The 15,878-nt window shown below is 36.3% G+C and overlaps 1 long non-coding RNA gene across 2 annotated transcripts in view; it reads right to left on the reverse strand.

Moving 5' to 3' along the window:
- Window positions 1–649: 649 nt before the first annotated feature.
- LOC144370339 (uncharacterized) overlaps window positions 650–15,878 on the reverse strand; it is a 70,875-nt gene continuing 55,646 nt past the window's right edge. For both annotated transcript variants that reach the window (XR_013430330.1, XR_013430331.1), the window contains exon 4: window positions 650–1,229. This is a non-coding gene — a long non-coding RNA (uncharacterized LOC144370339). The remainder of the gene's footprint in view (window positions 1,230–15,878) is intronic.

Below are 15,878 nucleotides of genomic sequence, written 5' to 3' on the forward strand. Positions count from 1 at the left end.
ACATAGCCCAATCTACACCTGTGGAGCCTAATCCCTTGGAACCTCTTTCTACATTACGACTAGGGAACTTATTATGTAGGCTGGGTATTATTAACAACTGTGCTATTCTATCTCCAGGTGAAATTACTGATATACCTCCTGGAGAACTAGCTATAATTTTTATTTCACCTACATAATTGAGATCAATTACCCCAGGACTTATCATAAGTCCTTTTAATGTAGATGAACTACGTCCCAACAATAAGCCTACTGTTCCTTGGGGAAGAGGTCCTTTTACTCCTGTAGGAATGATTTGAACTCCCATCTCTGGAGTTAATACTGCTCTGGCAGAGGTGCAGATGTCCAACCCTGTGCTCCCTCGGGTTTGTCTGATGAGGGATTTAATGGACAATGTGTCCTGGGCACCACCCTGATGGTGTTGCTGGATTCCTCCACTGCCCCGTATATTTGTGGTTGTGGGCCCCGGAGCATTGGGCCCCCCAGTCCGTTTTTTGGCAATGAAGCCCGATGCCTTTCTCCATGATATCGTGGGTAAATATCTGATCCTTGTCCATTTTTTGATAAGGGAGTACCTTCTATGGTGGTTTGAGAACGGCAGTCTAGTGCCGCAGTATGGCTGGGCACAAAATAACCGAGCTGCCACACAGCCTTGTAGGTTCAAACAGCAACCTTTATTCCCAAACTCTCACCAGCACTCTACCCACACTTCCCAGGAACACACTGCCTCCACTGAGCTCCATGTGCCAATTCTCCCAGAACCCTGGGAGAACTCAACACGGACTCCAAAGTAGCAGGCTTGAAAGGCAGAAGGATCCAACCTAATCCCAGCAGGATTCATCCTAATCACAGAGCCACTCTAATCCTGGAGCAGGGTCACCTTTCAACCATTCCCTCTGGCAAAAATGCCAGGCATCATTCTGACTAAACTGTGGCTCTCAACAGTCTAGTAGGTGACTAGCACCACCATGATAGGAAAATGCAGCCATGTTGTATCCTCTTGTTCCCATTCACAGAAGCCACACAGGGCGGCACATATATCTGGCTTGTTTAGTTCTTGATCTCAGATGCAGAGAGATTCTCTTTCACAGCAGTTAGCCACTGCAGAACTTGGGAGGTCTCCATATAGAGCATGTCTCCACCTTGAATCCTTTGTTACTTTGGGGAAGTTTGAGTTCCCTGATGGGCCAGTCCAGGTGGTGAGTTCATTGCTGTGGCAAAGGAGGTGGAGCCTGCAAATGAGAAGGAGTAGAAAAATCAGAGTAAGAAAGACACTTCCAGGGAAAAAAATATTTTGTTCATAATATTCTCTACTGGGTGCTTCCATCTTGCCCTCTGTCAGAGATAGCTGCTCAGGTATATTTATTCATAGTTCAAAGCTAGTTGAGGGCAAGTATCAACAAATATTCAACAAGCCTTAGCTTAATTCAGCAATCATTAGCTGAGCAAGAACCTCATTCCCTTGGTGCTGCAGTGCTCTGCTTTCAACCTGTGATGGGCTGAGTTCTCTGCTGCTTGGTACTGATCCTCGCCAAGGACAACTGCTGTATTTGATGACAAACACCCCACCTGAGGATCACTAGGCCAGACCCAATGTGACTACTCATGTCCCACATGTTAGAAAGGTCTTCCTCCTATTGAGATGAAATGGAATGTTTTTGAGAAATAGAAAGCTGCTCTACTCCAGGTTCTTCAATATAGAGAATGTGAAGCAAAGCAAAGCATAGAGTACAAAATCATGGAAACAGGCACCTCAGGGTTCTCATGAGGGCACACATCATGGAACAGTTTCATGGTCAAAGTCATGGTGCTATCAAACTGTTGACAACTTACATAACTTCATTGCTGCCCTGTTTCTGGTCTGGTCACATTTCCTCCTGTAAAGCCCAATTCTGCTTTCTATGTAAACACAACATGCACTCTTTCTTACATCAGTTCCAATCCACTGTGCTTTATGCTTTATAGTCATTTTAGATGTTTTCTTTTCATTCTGCAGGATTTTCAAACTTTAGAATTCCATCAGACTGTTAAGAGAATTTTTATAAGGCCTTTCCTAATTGATCTAACCAATCTTATTGAACCAATATTGTTGAGCAACAGCTTTTAAAGATTTTAATATATCACTAATGAGGGAGACAAGTCTATATTATAATAGTTGGAAGATTCATCTATACATGTGAATTATTGAAGTCAGTGTATTTGAAAATGAATGCCAAACTTTTCTTCCTAGTGGGGGAGGGAAGACCACTGAAACTTCCTGGACGAACTTTATTTCCTGTCTCTCCATGAGAGTTATTTGGAATTTCTAGGAGGAGTCACAGACTTTTCACATTTTTCCACATGTACTTTATCTTGCCTTTTCCCTATTTACACTTTTCCCAACAGAAGAAAATACTCCACTCTTAATACTGTCAGGACAATATATTATTGGCCAGCCTCCAAGTGTGCTTCCCAAATTTTGGAGGTTTATATACATTGGTTTGAAAAATATTTCAAAATCCTTTCATATAGGAGGTAGTCAATAAACCATGTTAAACTAATATATCAAGGAATCTGGGGATGGAAAAGAGGCTTCATTTCATGTCTAATCCCTGAAAGTTGCTATGGAAGCTACTGGAAAGACCCTGTTAGAGGCCAAATCGCATGTAAGTGAAAATGTCTTTGAGAGGAAATGTTTCATTTTCAAACTCTAGAATTCATGATAGAGATCAAAGAATCAAGCCTCTGCTACCTAAGTTGTCACATAGAATTAGTGACAACCTAAATCCTTGTGATTGTTTTGTTTCAACTCTTGGGTTAAATTCCCAGATTATATTAGGATGGCATATTGAGTCCCACAAGCTTTATTTCTCACCACTTTTTGATATGAATGAAGAATTTAAAACATTTTAAACTTTTTGCACAGGAAAACAGTGCTTTTCAGGAATTTTTTAAAGGAATTAAATATTCTGTGCTTAGGAAACATCACTCTTCCCTCATGGTGAGTATCCTAGGGAAAGCCTCCAGCACATCTTTCCCCTCTGGGCTACCTGCTTCCAGGCAACATCCCCATTGTATTAGGAATGAGCCCCTTTGAATAAGACTCTCCTACTGACCACCTCCCAATAGCTTAGTGCACTCTTGTAACGCAGGGTGATAACCTATCATGGTCTTCTCATGATACTTTATGAGCTGTCCTGGAACTATTAGCACCCCATGTTTCTTAATCTTCACCATTTTTTTGGTTCCAGCAAACTTTGTCTTGCTGTTTCCTCAACTGCAAATAAGTCAAGTTACTTCTGTCCTCAGAGAATTAACATTTTCTATGGCTTGCATTCAGACTGCTCTTACTTCAGAAATGGACTTCTCCCTCAATCTTTTTAGGTCTTGTGACAAATGTCACCTGAGTTCTCAGTAATGGCACTGACCACCTTATCAAATGCCCTGTCTCTCTCTTTGTTCATACCTTGGTTAACTATTTTTATAGGACTTATTACTGTCTAACATTAGATTATATCTTTGTTCATTTTCAGTCTTCTTCAGCATAAGCAGCTGATTCATAAAAGAAAGACTGTTTCTCTGTCCCCACATGAATGATTTTGCTCATGCAGGAAGAATTCAGCCTCTGTGCAAAGACAATCAAGCACAGGAGTCTTGCCAACAGTGCAAGGTGTTTCTGGGAAACTGAGACAGCACATAGCTCTAACCCTTAGGTCCAGGTTTTATAGAATCCTCTTTGAGGAAACAAGTGAATATAGGTTGTTACAGATTGCTTAATGTGAGAAATACACAAATGGGGAAAATCCAGTTCCTGAAGGAGACCCTTGCTCTTTCACAATAAAAAATCCAGGGGTTTCACTACAAACCTCAAAATGCTTTGATAATACTTTCAATTTGTCATTACTTATTTCTATGCTTTTTACCTTCATAAAAAGCTTTTAAATAGAAAATTAATTTGTGAATATGTGAAAGTTATTGATTATGTCTTGAATAGAAATGGACTTAATGCACTTAAATCCCTTAGAAATTTTGAAGCATTCTATAAAGCTGTGTTTGGCAAGGGGACAGGGTTGGACAACTGAAAATAGAACAACCCAGGGTTTATGTAATAATCTAATGGAAACCCTCAGGTCTGTCCTTCTCCTAGCCCATCATTCTAACATATTATTTCTGAAAAGGGTGATCTATGATCACTGAGCATCCTGAAACTTTTCAGGGAGTCCATAAGATTGCCATGGTAATTTCATGATATCACCAAAGTCTTGTTTACTTCTTTCATTATTTTTGACACAAGTTTATACTGGCATTCACCAGAGGCTAACTGGTTTGTGGTAGTGCAACAGGTTAAATGTAGAAACAGATATGAAAATGGAGCTATCTTCTATTCAGCCAAATGTTAGAGATATTTGCAAATATGAAAAACAATATCACTCTTCTCACTGAATAGTTTTGTCTTGGAAATGTAGTTTGGGTGGAGTTTGTGTAGCATGCACTCTAGTAATTGAACCCAGAGCCTCACCCATGTACAGTATGTGCTCCAACACTGAGTTTTACCTTTAGCCCCAGAAAATGTACTTGTATTTAAAAAGTATTAGTTGATAGACATATAATGAATATATTATTATATTTTTTAAATGAACTAACAATTAACAAATTATTTTTATATTTAATGACTTCTGAATTTTAATTTCTAATAACATAAATATATATAGTCTTCACATAAGCAAACATTTGAGTGCAGAATAACTTTTAAAAGCAGAAGGAAGCTCACAAAGTTTAAAAACTACTGTTCTAAGACATTAAGCTGTCAATGGATACACTCCAAGTGAATATTTTATAAATTAAACTTTAAGACAATGAAGACATAGTGAGACTTTGATAATTTTAATTAGCTGATTAATTTTAATTAGCTATATTTCTCTGGTCTCCAAGATAATTGTGATTCATTTTTTTGTATTCATTATGTCTTCATCTTTCCTCAAAGGTTTTTACTATGAGACTTTTGTTTCAGCTTGTCTGTACATACAGTTAAATAAAGTCTTGCAGATACGGAACCATGGAAATCGGTGGAAATTTTTCTGTCCTAGAATTGTGGCAATGAGCACAGGGTCCTGAACTGAACTGCCTAGATTTATTCAACCCTTGGGCTTCCTTAAAATATGGGTTATATTACTAGTTCATTCAAAGTTCTAGTAATATGATTACATAACTTCATACTTACAAAGAATCCAGAATAGCACTAGACACACTTAACAAGCGTTAGTTAACCTTATAGCTAATTTAGTAACTTCAGCTATCATTATATTCGTTACTGAGAATAATATGAAAATAAGACTTGGAATTCTGGAGGGAAAGGGCTATTAAAACTTAGGAAGTATTGATGAATCAAAGGAATTAGGAATTGAATGGTAAATTAAATCTTCAAATGAGTCAGTTTCCTTTTCTGAGAAAACCTTTATGTTTTTATCCATGAGTGAAGTTCCCCTTCTGGTGCATGAACTAGTAAAAATATAATAAGGCTTCATTATGCAGTTTTAATATAAAAGCAAAGAAAACAAAGACTGCATGTTATGAAGACTAGTAACTATTGTAAAGGCAATCTATTAGCTCCCAAGTATATCATCTCCTAATGACATTGTTTCCCAAGATGGGACACCATATTTAAAATGATATTGCAGGAGGATAAAAGTCCTGACATAGCATGCTGAGAATCAATGAAAACCAGCCTTATAAAAGACAGTCTGTTGAGACCTGTTCTCATTGTTTGCACTAGGACAACAATAGGAATCATTTTAAATAAAATATCCTAGATCTTATAAAATATTCTTATATTTGCATTGTACCCATGATGACCTGTGAAATGATAGTTTTGCAATTTCTCTTTTTCATCATGGAAAACTGAACCCAAGGACTCATGCATGCTAGGCCAGCACTCTACCACTGAGCTATATCCTCAGCCCAGTTGATTTTTAATCCTAATCAGTATATGCAGATGTTTATATTGAATATCTGTTCATATTAAAATTAGAGTCACTAAATATATTTTTCAGAGTATCAGTATTAGGTCCAATGGAAGAATACACTTTCAAATATCTGGTGTGGCCAATCATGTTTGAGGTGGTAAATGCCCCACCATTGGCTGCATAGAACAAAAGTCTACATATCTTCATTAGAAAGAAATTTAAAATCTCATAGATTCATTTAATTCTGCTCTTTACTCTTTCCATTAATGTTCAGCAAACAATTTCACTGCCCTTCTTTTGCCCATGTGAGAAATAAACCTTTCATATGCTGGACAACTCTCATTCAATTATTCAACAAGTTGGCTCTCTGAAATTACTCTCCCTAGATACCATTTTCATTCTATGATATTCTCCTACTCAAAAAAAAAAAAGAAAAAAGAAAAAGAAAAAGAAAAAGACAAAGAAAAGAAAAGAAGGAAAAGAAAAAGAAAGAGGTCACTGAACCATTAATCTTGTTAATATTTTTTATAAGGTCTACCCTGTTTGTTTAGGCCATTATAATCCTGCAAATGTCCAGGGTCTAAGTTGAAGTGACTTGGTTATTTTGTATCATGAGTTCACCCTCTTTGAAAGCAGAAACCACAGATTGTGCCTCCCTCTTCTTTTATCCTCCTATGCCTCTTTTCTGCCCCATATATTGTTTTTTACTTGTAAGAACATGCTTAAAGCATCACAGTGAACTGTAATATGTTGACTATTTCCTTATTTGAGTCATTTAATACAACCTCCATTTCTGCTTGCTGGATATGACCTCTTACATTCAAAACTCTCTCAACTAGATATTTGGACTTGATCCTAAATTGCTGGTTTTGCCTTGATATAGTCATTGTACAGCAATATATCTGTCACTATTTAGCACATTATGAATGTGGGATGGATGATGAGACTGAGAAGAAGAGAAGAATGATCAAAAAAGTTACTTATCCCATGTTGAAAACACAGCAAATTACAAGTGCTTATTATTTAAATAAACTTTGACTTCCAAAAGCTGATATAACCATTAAATTTTAAATTATATTTATTAGACATACTGTTACATAAACTATGATACATCTAGCACTATCCCTTACAAAACATTTATATAATAACCTCAAAATCCATTTTTAAATCTCAATATTTTAAGTAATGATTTATTTTTTGTCATTTCTACAAATGTTACTACAGGGGGAAATGAAACCCAAAAAGATAAATGGTAGAAATTAAACTAGAATCATCTCTCTTATGCTAGACGATGGATTCATAAAGCCACATAAAAATATAAATCATCTTTATGGCAATCATTACAAGAATTACTAGTATTAGTCTTGCTTTAAGTAAGAAAATAAATTGCTTTGCTCAAAATTTAATCCAATTATTTCTTTACATATTCACTAAAGTTAACAATATTTTAATTGCTAGATGGCAGCCAAGGACCTTAAACTCTTTGCAGGGAACAATTGACATGTTTATCATTACAAAATCTCTAAATTTTTACAGTAAAATTAGACTAAGTTGCTATAGAAACTTGTTTGTTTTGATTAACCTGATCTATTAAATTAAGTCAAAACCTTCAAATAATTTTTGACAGGGACTAATAATCACATGCCTAAGAATACCCAGTTTCATAACACATTAGAGTAGGGATATTTAGGTAGCAGTAAATAATAAAGACACTGTATATATCAGTAATAATACTTATCATAACAAGAGTTTCTATTTTCCAAGGCTCATGACATTTTATGATTTGATTTTCAATTTCATAAGAATTAAATTATCTTCTGTTGTTTTCTTGTTTACATACCTTTTTTTTCTTCATTCAGAGTGCTGCCTTTGGATATTGTTCTAGTAATTTACAGTTTGTGTGCTTTTGAGGAAGATTCAGTAAAAGGAAACAAAACACACACAAAAATTGCCTTTGCTTTTTGATATCTGTAAAATGTTGTTAGAGGGGACACATTTATATTTAAATTTAAATTTTGGGATTATAAGAGTTCATTTGCCAATGTTGCAGAATTATCTCAGTAACATATACAATAGTAACTTGGAGTCAAAAAACCACAAGGCTTAAAAATGTATGAAGATGCACTAAAATCATTAGAGGTTGATAATTTTTTTAACTGTTAAATTTTAAAATTTAGGGGATCCAATATGGCGGCTGGTGAGGAGAGATCAAGTCTCTGACCTCTTCAGCTACGCAGGCATAGAGAGTTGTAAACCATCTAAATGCTGTTTGCTCAGGATCACTAAGCAATGCTGAGCTGACGTGGATCTGGGGCGAACAGTCTGGACCTCTTAGAACACACACTGGGCCCGGACCAGCTGAATTCAAGCTCCCTTTCTTCTGAGTCTCGCAGACAAACCGCTGTGACTCAGCACTAAACTATCCCGCTGAAACCACTGGTCAGCCCTTCCGAACCTATGGAGTTTAATACCATCTGAGTCTTTATAGGCAGTGGCCACAAGTTTGAGACGGGGCTTGGGGGAGCCAGTCAGGACCCACACATTGCATTGGTCACCTGTAAAAGGGAACGAACTGTCGCCATTTGCATGGGATACCACCATGGCAGAGAACTGACGTCACCAGAATGCAGCAGAGGAGATAACTACATTGAAACTGGAAGCGACAGGTTTCAATGTAGCTCTCCCTCTCCACACAGCGGGGAAACCTTAAGGGCCCCTCCCAGCTCCCCCGTGAGCATGATAGTGAGACTGAGGGAATCAGGAGTGACTCAGGACTCGTGGTGAGGAACCCCCAGCTACCTTTCCCACCATTGCTGACAACTGAGGTCTCTTGCACAAGTACAAGGGGCATGGCTACCGGAGGGCAAGCAAAATTTGCTGAGGGTTCTCAGCCCCAAGCTCCACAAACTTAGGGTCTGAGGGAATGGCAAACAGGGAGAGTGTGCCCACTTGTTCAAGAAAATAGGGCTCCCGGGAGCAGCAGACCTGGTGTGTAGCCAGTATTGTGGTGAGCGTCACCTGTGAGTGGGGCCTGGCTTGAAGAAAAGTGGGGAAGTGACTAGACACAAGAGAATGCCCTAGGCACTCAGGATTGGAGACTTGCACAGTCTGGTTGTTGGAGCTGCTGCACAGTGATGTGTTCCCGAGAACTGAGAGGAGAAGCTTGGCCCGGTGGGCACAAGAAGTTAATCAAACTCTAAGACTACATTAATTAATTTTTTTAATTTGTTTTTTTTTTGTTTTTTTAGTTTTTAATTTTTTAAATATTTTCCATTATTTTTTAAATTTTAATTTTTTGATTATTTTTGCTAGTTTTTTTCTTTTTTCTTTTCTATTTTTTTCTTTTGTCTTCATTTCTTTTCAATTTTCATATTCCCCCTTCCTTGAATTCTACCTGCTTACTCTCATTGTCTTTAGTGACTTCTTCCCTTACCTTCTAATACCTTTCCTCCCAAGCATCAAATAAATATATAGGAGTAAACAGTAACTCAGCAGTCAAACAGAACAAAAAGTGACATGAGCAGCATGAAAAAGCAAGGAAGAAAAGGAGTTCAAACAATGCAGGACAGTCAAAATATTCAGGAGGACCTAGAGGAATCAGTAAAATGGTCAAATAAAGAACTCAAGGAATACCTTAGACAGATGGAATGGAACCTTAAAGAGGATATGAGACAGCAAATTCAAACAGTGAAAGAACACATTGAGAATGAATTACATAAACAGATAAAAGAAGCAAATAAGCATCTTTATCAGGAGATAGAGATTGTAAAAAAAAAATCAAACAATAATTCTAGAGATGAAGGAAACTATAAACCAAATTAAAAATTCAAATGAGAGTATCACTAACAGAGTGGAACAAGTAGAAGCCAGAACATCAGATAATGAAGATAAAATACATCATCTTGAAAAGAGTCTAGCCAACTCAGAAAGGCTGGTAAAAAATCATGAGAAAAACATCCAAGAGATATGGGATAACATAAAAAAACAAACTTAAGAGTCATCATGATAGATGAAGGTATAGAGGTTCAAACCAAGGGAATGAGCAACCTGCTGAATGAAATAATTATAGAAAACTTTCCAGAATTAAAAAAGGAAATGGATATACAAATTGTTGATTCATACAGGACACAGAGCATACAAAATCACAGTAGACCAACGCCAAGACACATTGTTATGAAGATATCCAATATAAAGAACAAAGAGAAAATATTAAAAGCTACAAGAGAAAGGAGACAGATTACATTCAGGGGTAAACCAATAAGGTTAACAACAAATTTTTCATCACAGACGCTGAAAGCAAGGAGATCCTGGAACAACGTGTTTCAAACACTAAAAGACAATGGATGCCAACCAAGAATTTTGTATCCAGCAAAATTAAGCTTCAGGTACGACAACAAAATAAAAATCTTTCATGATAAACAAAAGCTAAAAGAATTTGCAGCCAGAAAACCATCATCGAAAAGCATCTTGAGCAAAACACTACACGAGGAAGAAATGAAAAACAATAACCAAAACGAACAGTGGGAAGTTCCTCAGTAAAGACAAAGGGTGGGGGAAAAGCTAATCATGGAGAAACAAACTAAATTTTAAAAAAAGATAAATAATCAAACATGGCTGGAAGTACAAACCATATAACAATAGTAACTCTAAACGTTAATGGCTTAAACTCTCCAATAAAGGCTGGTAACATGGATTAAAAAGACAAATCCAACAATATGCTTCCTCTAAGAGACACATCTGATTGGAAAAGACATACATAGGCTGAAGGTGAAAGGATGGGAAAAAATATATCATGCAGACGGTCTTTGTAAGCAAGCAGGGGTGGCCATCCTCATATCAAATAAAATCGACTTCAAGACTAAGTTAATCAAAAGGGATAAGGAAGGACATTATATACTGTTAAAAGGAACCATTCACCAACAAGACATAACAATTATCAATATTTATGCACCAAAGAAGGGTGCTGCGACGTTCATTAAACAAACTCTCCTCAAGTTCAAGAATCAAATAGACCACAACACAATAATTATGGGTGACTTCAACACACCTCTCTCACCATTGAACAGATCCTCCAAACAAAAGTTGAATAAAGAAACCATAGAACTCAATATCACAATCAATAACCTAGAATTAACTGACATATATAGAATATATCAACCATCATCAAGTGGATATACTTTTTTCTCAGTAGCACATGGATCCTTCTCAAAAATAGATCATATATTATGCCATAGGGCAACCCTCAGTAAATATAAAGGGGTGGAGATAATACCATGCATTTTATCTGATCATAATGGAATGAAACTGGAAATCAATGATAAAAGAAGGAAGGAAAAATCCTACATCACATGGAAAATGAACACTATGTTACTGAATGATCAATGGGTTACAGAAGACATAAAGGAGGAAATCAAAAAAATTCTTAGAGATAAATGAAAATACAGACACAACATATGGGAATCTATGGGACACAATGAAAGCAGTTTTAAGAGGGAAATTCATCACCTGGAGGTCATTCCTCAAAAAAAGAAAAAAAAAACTAATAAATAAGCTCACACTTCATCTCAAAGCCCTAGAAAAGGAAGAGCAAAACAACAGCAAATGTAGCAGAAGGCAAGAAATAATTAAAATCAGAGCGGAAATCAATGAAATTGAAACAAAAGAAACTATTGAAAAAATTGACAAAAATAATGTTGATTCTTTGAAAAAATGAATAAGATCAACAGACCATTAGCCATGCTAATGAAGAGATGAAGAGAGAGAACTCAAATTACTAACATATGGGATGAAAAAGGCAATATCACAACAGATGCTACAGAAATACAGAAGACAATTAGAAATTATTTTGAAAACCTATATTTCAATAAAATAGAAGATAGTGAAGACATCTATAAATAAGTCATATGATTTGCCCAGACTGAGTCAGGAGGATACACACAATTTGAATAAACCAATATCAATGGATAAAATAGAAGAAGCAATCAAAAGACTACCAAGCAAGAAAAGCCCAGGACTGGATGGGTATACAGTGGAGTTTTACAAAACCTTTAAAGAAGAATTAATACCAATACTTTTCAAGTTATTTCAGGAAATAGAAAAAGAGGGAGCTCTTCCAAATTCATTCTATGAGTCCAAAATCACCCTGATTCTGAAACCAGACAAAAGACACCTTGAAGAAAGAAAACTACAGACCAATATCTCTAATGAACATAGATGCAAAAATCCTCAATAAAATTCTGGTGAATCTGATACAAAACACATCAAAAAAATTGTGCACCATGATCAAGTAGGATTCATCCCTGGGATGCAAGGATGGTTCAATATACAGAAATCAATAAATGTTACTCACCACATCAATAGACTTAAAGATAAGAACCATATGATCTTCTCGATAGGCGCAGAAATAGCATTTGACAAAGTACAGCATCCCTTTATGTTCAAAACATTAGAAAAACTAGGGATAACACGAACTTACCTCAACATTGTAAAAGCTATCTATGCTAAGCCTCAGGCTAGCATCATTCTGAATGGAGAAAAATTGAAGTCATTCCCTCTAGAATCTGGAACAAAACAGGGATGCCCTCTATCACCACTTCTATTCAATATAGTTCTCGAAACACTGGCTAGAGCAATTAGACAGACAAAAGAAATTAAAGGCATAAACATAGGAAAAAAAGAACTTAAATTATTACTATTTGTGGACCACATGATTCTATAACTAGAAGACCCAAAAGGTTCTACAAAGAAACTATTAGAACTAATAAATGAATTCAGCAAAGTGGCAGGATATAAAATCAACATGCATAAATCAAAGGCATTTCTGTATATCAGTGACAAAACTTTTGAAACAGAAATGAGGAAAAACTCCCCATTCACAATATCCTCAAAAAGAATAAAATACTTCGGAATCAACCTAACAAAAGAGGTGAAAGATTTATACAATGGAAATTACAGAACCCTAAAGAGAGAAATAGAAGAAGATCTTAGACGATGGAAAAATATACCCCAGTTCATGGATAGGCAGAACTAACATCATTAAAATGGCGATATTACCAAAAGTTCTCTATAGGTTTAATGCAATGCCAATCAAAATCCCAACGGCATTTCTTGTAGAAATAGATAAAGCAATAATGAAATCCATATGGAAAAATAAAAGACCCAGAATAGCAAAAGCAACTCTAAGCAGTATGTGTGAATAAGGCGGCACAGCTATACCAGATTTCAAAGTATACTACAGAGCAATAGTAACAAAAATAGGATGGTGCTGGTACCAAAACAGGAGGGTGGACCAATGGTACAGAATAGAGGACACAGAGACTAATCCACAAAGTTACAACTATCTTATATTTGATAAAAGGGCTAAAAGCATGCAATTGAGGAAGAATAGCATCTTCAACAAATGGTGCTGGGAAAACTGGAAATCCATATGCAACAAAATGAAACGAATCCCCTTCTCTCGCCATGCACAAAAGTTAACTCAAAATGGATCAAGGAGCTTGATATCAAATCAGAGACTATGCATCTGATAGAAGACAAAGTTGGCTCCCATCTACATATTGTGGGGTAGGGCTCCAAATTCCTTAATAGGACACCCATAGCACAAGAGTTAATAACAATAATCAACAAATGGGACTTACTTAAACTAAAATATTTTTTCTCAGCAACAGAATCAATAAGAAAGGTAAATAGAGAGCCTACATCATGGGAACAAATTTTTACTCCTCACATTTCAGATAGAGCCCTAATATCCCGAGTATAAAAAGAACTCAAAAAATTAAACAATAAGATAAAAAATAACCCAATGAACAAATGGGCCAAGGACATGAACAGACATTTCTCAGAGGAGGACATACAATCAATCAACAAGTACATGAAAAAATGCTCACTATCTCTAGCAGTCAGAGAAATGCAAATCAAAACCATCCTAAGATACCATCTCACTCCAGTAAGATTGGCAGCCATTATGAAGTCAAACAACAAGTGCTTGCGAGGATGTGGGGAAACAGGTACTCTTCTACATTGCTGGTGGGACTGCAAATTGGTGTGGCCAATTTGGAAAGCAGTATGGAGAATTCTGGGAAAGCTGAGAATAGAACTACCATTTGACCCAGCTATTGCCCTTCTCAGACTATTCCCTGAAGAACTTAAAAGAGTGTACTACAGGGATACTGCCACATTGATGTTCATAGCAGCACAATTCACAATAGTTAGACTGTGGAACCAACCCAGATGCCCTTCTATAGATAAATAAATAAATAAATGTGGCATTTATACACAATGGAGTATTACGCAGCACTAAAAAATGACAAAATCATGGAATTTGCATGGAAATGGATGGCATTAGAGCAGATTATGCTATTCCTAAAAAACAAATGCCAAATGTCTTCTTTGATATAATGAGAGCAACTAAGAACAGAGCAGGGAGGAAGAGCAGGAGGAAAAGATTAACATTTAACAGAGACATGAGGTGGGAGGGAAAGGGAGAGAAAGGGGAAATTGAATGGAAATGGAAGGAGACCCTCATTGTTATACAAAATTACATATAAGAGGTTGTAAGGGGAATGGGAAAAAAACAAGGAGAGAAATGAATTACAGCAGATGGGGTAGAGAGAGAAGTTGGGAGAGGAGGCGAGGGGGGATAGTAGAGGATAGGAAAGGTAGCAGAATACAACAGTTACTAATATGGCATTATGTAAAAATGTGGATGTGTAACCGAGGTGATTCTGCAATCTGTATTTGGGGTAAAAATGGGAGTTCATAACCCACTTGAATCTAATATATGAGATATGACATGTCAAGAGCTTTGTAATGTTTTGAACAACCAATAATATATATAAAAATATATAATAAAGAAAAAAAGACTGGATAGTGGTGTCACTTCTGAGTTGTTTTAAAAACATAAAACACATATGAACATAAAAAAATTAAAATTTAGATATATGCAGCATTTTTAAGTCTTTAAATATCATCTAAAATTAAAACTAATGCTAGTAGGTGACATATGTATGAGAGGTCTTCCAAGTCTTTCAAGAAAAACCTATGGTTTCATTTTCTACTGAAAAAAAAAAAAACTTAGACCATACCATTTGTGCTTAATTGGCTCTGCTATCAGTATTTTGTGTTTGACACAAACTCCATAGTAACACTTTATAATCTGTTATTAAAACCCATCAATTTGTGTCAATCCTTTGCTTTAAAATAAGCCAGCTCTTTATCTACAGAATACATTTTTATAATAGCAATAATCCCCTTCTTATCCTGACCTTAACTAGCTTTAAGTGCCTTGTTTACTTTCCCAATCCTATGGAGTTCAACTTCTAGGCCTTTTCTCAATTGACAATACTCTTCAATATTATTCTTTCTGTTGGAATGCTCTTAATTTCTAATATGTGTGATATATTCCTAAGCATTTGAGAAAACATTTAAAATGTCTCTCTGTCTCTCTGTCTCTCTGTCCCTCTGTCTCTCTCTCTCTCTCTCTCTCTCTCTCTCTCTCTCTCTCTCTCTCTCTCTCTCTCACCCATAGACATACACACACATAACACCCACACACAACTAAAATGAGGTCACAAAATTCTTGAGCCTGGGGAAATGTGAAGTGTGAGACTGCAGTCCCATTGGTCACTGTGACCTGGAATATAGCAATTTTCTGTGATCCCATGATTCCATAAGAATAATAAATAACTTTGGTAAAAGCCTTTACCTTATTATTGTTACTCTTACCTGGAATGAATAAGTGACCGGTTGACACTCTATGTCTTGTGTTTTCTTGACACCCAAGGCATATTATAGCAAGGGAGTTGCTGTAACCTCCTTTGTTTTTATTTTGTTAGCTATAAAGCTTCAGACCACTCCGATGTCATTTCAGAAGCACAAATTCTAGGATGATTAGATGGTTGTCTCCTTGGATGATCATCCTTATGTAGGCCTGAATAAATT

The sequence above is a fragment of the Ictidomys tridecemlineatus genome, chromosome 14, assembly GCF_052094955.1.
Source record: "Ictidomys tridecemlineatus isolate mIctTri1 chromosome 14, mIctTri1.hap1, whole genome shotgun sequence".
In the NCBI taxonomy this organism is placed as follows: Eukaryota; Metazoa; Chordata; class Mammalia; order Rodentia; family Sciuridae; genus Ictidomys; species Ictidomys tridecemlineatus.